The sequence below is a fragment of the Aquarana catesbeiana genome, linkage group LG11 (genome assembly GCF_042186555.1).
Source record: "Aquarana catesbeiana isolate 2022-GZ linkage group LG11, ASM4218655v1, whole genome shotgun sequence".
Lineage (NCBI taxonomy): Eukaryota > Metazoa > Chordata > Amphibia > Anura > Ranidae > Aquarana > Aquarana catesbeiana.
The window spans coordinates 118536835-118541767 of NC_133334.1; positions in this window are offsets into that span (position 1 = coordinate 118536835).

Here is a 4933-nt window from a genome sequence, read left to right on the forward strand (position 1 = left end):
GCTGTATTCGTTTAGTTTACCTCTCCAAAGTCTTACTTTAAACACCCATGACCAGATAGCCAGGGATATGCTTTAACCACTTAAGCCCCAAACCATTTGGCTGCCTAAAGACCAGAGGACTTTTTACAATTTGGCACTGCTTTAACTGGTAATTGCGCAGTCAAAAAGTTGTCACTAAATGATATATTGCTCACACATGCCATGGTTATATGTGTAATTGCACCACAAAATACATTTTGCTGCTTCTCCTTAGTAAGGGGATACCTCATGTGTGGGACTTTTTGGGAGCCTAGCTGCGTACGGGGCCCCAAAAACCAAGCACTGCCTTCAGGATTTCTAAGGGCGTAAATTTTTGATTTGACTCCTTACTACCTATCACAGTTTTGAAGGCAAGATGGCACAACCCCCCGCCCCCCCCCCCCAAATGACCCCATTTTGGAAAGTAGACATCCCAAGCTATTTGCTGAGAGGCATGTTGAGTCCATGGAATATTTTATATTTTGACAGTTGCGGGAAATTACAAACTTATTCTTTTTTTTGCACAAAGTTGTCACTAAATTATATATTGCTCAAAAATGCCATGGGCATATGTGAAATTACACCTCAAAATACATTCTTTTTGACTTTTTTTCCTTTGAAATGTCATTTTGCTGTCAGACTGTTCTAAACACGGAAACATGCACCCCTTTACAGGCATACTATAGACACCCCCCAGGTACGAATATTACACTTTTATTGTTTCACTTTCTGCATTATTAAAATCACTGCTCCTGAAAAAACGGCCATTTTTAAAACTTTTTTTTGCATTGATCCATGTCCCCTGAGGCAGGACCCAGGTCCCCAAACACTTTTTATGACAATACCATGCATTTAAGCCTTTAAAATTAGCACTTGTTTGCTGTTCGGCGAATTGGCAAACAGCCGATGTTCGAGTCGAACGTGAGTTCGACTCGAACTCGAAGCTTATCCCTACTCCTGAGGGACTTTTTGGGAGCCTAGCCGCGTACTGGACCCTGAAATCCAATCACTCACCATACCTCTCAGAAAATAGCTTGGGGTGTCTACTTTCCAATTTGGGGGGGGGGGGGGGGTTGTGCCATCTGGGCATTCCATGGCCTCCGAAACTGTGATAGGTAGTGAGGAGTGAAATCAAAAATTTACACCCTTAGAAAGCCTGAAGGCGGTGCTTGGTTTTCAGGGTCCTTTACGCGGATAGACTCCCAAAAAGTCTCACACATGTAGTATCCCCGTACTCAGGAGAAGCCACAGAATGTATTTTGGGGTGTAATTTCACATATGCCCATGGCATGTTTGAGCAATATATCATTTAGTGACAACTTTGTGCAAAAAAAAAAAAAAAGTGTCTTTTTCCCGCAACTTGTGTCAAAATATAAAATATTCCATGGACTCGACATGCCTCTGAGCAAAAAGCTTGGGGTGTCTACTTTCCAAAATGGGGTCATTTGGTGGGGTTTTGAACTGTCCTGGCATTTTATGCACAACATTTAGAAGCTTATGTCACACATCACTCACTCTTCTAACCACTTGAAGACAAAGCCCTTTCTGACACTTTTTGTTTACATGAAAAAATAATTTTTTTTTGCAAGAAAATAAAAAAGACGATCTTAGGCCGAGTACATGGATACCAAACACGCTTTAAAATTGCGCACAAACGTGCATACATTTTTAAAAGCCTTTAAAAGCCTTTACAGGTTACCACACGCCAACAGTGCACACACAGCACTGCTCGTCACTGGCTCCTCCTGACCAGTTTCATCACTAGACACTGTTGGCGTGTGAGGAGATCCCAGCTGTTAGCTGTATGCAACTGACCTTATCATATGCGATTCATTCTGCTGGAAAGTGTGAGTGAAGTTTACCCTTAGCTTATAGGGAATATTTAAAATACTATCTGTGTAATGGTCTCTTTCTTTGTTGTTTCATACTGCGGAAGTTCTTTGAAAGCCAGAAGCCAGCCCATGCTAATGAGCAGCTGAATATATGAGCAAGCCATCTATCACTGGGGTTACTCATTGAAAACTGTTCAAATTCATCAATCACCAAAGGCATTTCTTCACAGCGGTATGCTGTCCTATTGAGATATTTGTGCACTGTGGTTCATCGCATTAATATATCTCATTTTTCTTTCTTTTTTATTGTGTTTAATAATTTATTATCACATTGATAATTAGTTATTGTATTTTGTTATGGTGAAGAATGTTATGTTATTTATAATAGGTTCCATTTTCTTATTTTTGCACATGATTCACTGATTAACCATTAGGAGGTTACACCGTGTTATATTGGGAGGTAATTATTAGCGCATTATACATTCTGAATATAAACATCATTCTGGTATAACCACTCAAAATCCAGCAACATACCAGTATGTTGCTGATCTTTGTTGGGCATATATTGTAGTCTTTTTTTTCATGCAGGCTGTGGGCTGAATGAAAAAAACAGACTGATCAGTGGGTATGCCCACCATTAGAATACCTCCCTTCATCCATCCACTTCTAATGATGGGCATACATGCACCATTTTGTTTTTAACTGTGGTGGTGAAATCACCTCTTACAATGCTGGAGTCACGGCTTTATGTATCGTGGGAGCAAACGCTATTGCTGTCAAGATAAATAAATCAGTGCTGCAGCTGAATGGCCTAAAAAATATATGCCGAAGCATGGGGGCATCCGCCCCAAAAGTTAGGAGCAACTCGCTCCTCCACCCTTGCAGCCCCCATGCTTCTGCATATATGCTCTTTTTTTTTAACTGTGGTGGTGAAATCACCTCCTACAGCGCTGGAGTCACGCCTTTATTTATCGTGGGAGCAAACGCTGTTGCTGTCAAGATAAATAAATCTGCGCTGCAACTGAATGGCGTACCTGCTAAGCAAATGATGGTTAACAATAAAACAAAGTAACATTACAGTATAACAGTAAACATACCATACCTGCAAAGCAAATACAAAAAAAAACAGTAAAAAATAAAACATTTTTTTAACGCAATCTGTGCCTAAAATATATATATGCTGAAGTGAAATAGGGGGAGAACAGGTGCGGGATTTTGAACAGGGCACATGGGAGCAAAGAATAGATTAAATAAAAAGCAATTTATTATTGGAGTAATACATACATTCGTACAGTTACATATTTAGGCACATAGCTCTGCATATGTTGGCACTTAGCTCTATGATATTAATTATATGATCAAAAGATATTACAGCAGTAATTGCAAGTACAAACCAATAAATACATTTAAGATAGGAACGATCGTACATATAGGTTGGTCATGTATACACGTAACGGTAGTTGTAAGCTCTACGTCGTTTCGGGACCTTATAGCCACTCATCAGGAGCATAACCGTAGTGATACCTATGGGTTGGGGAAATAGTGGTATTGAATGGTATGAATGTACAGGTGGGTAAATGTAAAACATGAATATCACATTGTTATTTTAGCCATACACTCACAATAGTGTCTGCGCAGAGGCGGCGCGGCCCAGGATGCCAAGCCAACCAAAGATGCCCAGGCCCGAAGCTGAGGGGGCAGATCCCGGCAGGCGGAACCAGCACACGGAGCCCCCCAGGTGGGGTCGAAGAGTGTGTTTGGAGGGTAGTCCCTTGTGTAGGGAAGAGGTGCACTGGGTGTGTATCTGAAAAAATTATCTTTATCTCTTCCTCCCCCCTTTTTTGCTTTTCTCACAACCTTTTCTGCTCCACCTGAGACACTAACCATTCACACTCCCTTACCTCCACACTCACTCACTCCATTTTTTTCAGATACACACCCAGTGCACCTCTTCCCTACACAAGGAACTACCCTCCAAACACACTCTTCGACCCCACCTGGGGGGCTCCGTGTGCTGGTTCCGCCTGCCGGGATCTACCCCCTCAGCTTCGGGCCTGGGCATCTTTGGTGCACAAACTAACCAGCGTCACCCATAACACTTATACCCTGTACACACGATCGGACATTGATCGGACATTCCGACAACAAAATCCATGGATTTTTTCTGACGGATGTTGGCTCAAACTTGTCTTGCATACACACGGACGCACAAAGTTCATTCTGAACGTGGTGACGTAAAACACGTACGTCGGGACTATAAACGGGGCAGTAGCCAATAGCTTTATTCTCTTAATTTATTCTGAGCATGCGTGGCACATTGTGCGTCGGATTTGTGTACACACGATTGGAATTTAACCAATCGGATTTTGTTGTCGGAAAATTTTATAGCCTGCTCTCAAACTTTGTGTGTCAGAAATTCCAACGGAAAAAGTCCGATTGAGCCCACACACGATCGGAATTTTCGACAACACAATCCGATCGCACTTTTTCTTCGGAAAATCCGACCGTGTGTACAGGGCATTATACGGTGATCACTGGTGAAAGGGTTAACTAGGGGGCAATCAGGGGGTTAAAACCTTTATTAGGTAGCATATGGGGGTACTTGACGCTATAAAAAGCTGACGTGAACCTAAATAACTAACAGGCTAGCTATCCTCACCCGAGACAACTATGCGGTGATCAGAACAATGATCTATTAGTGACACTGGCGACAGGGGGTGAAAGGGTTAACTTGGAGCGATCAAGGGGTTAAACCTTTATTGGGGGGTTAGGGGGGTACCCTAGACTTAAAGGGGCCCGCCCAAGGGAGGGGAGTAATGTACAGGTACGTTATTCTGCCTGCCCGTGACATTCAGTCAGAGGCAGCGGTGGGGGTGGGGTGTTCAGTCAAGGGCAGCGGTGGTGGTGGGATTCAGTCAGAGGCAGTGGTGATGGTAGGGGTTTCAGACAGAAGCAGCGGTGGTGGGGGTTCAGACAGAGGCAGCAGGGTGGGGGGTTCAGTCACAGGCAGTGGTGATAAGGAGGGGGGGTCCAGTCAGAGGCAGATGTGGTGGTGGGGAGGGGGGTTTAGTCAGAGGCAGTGG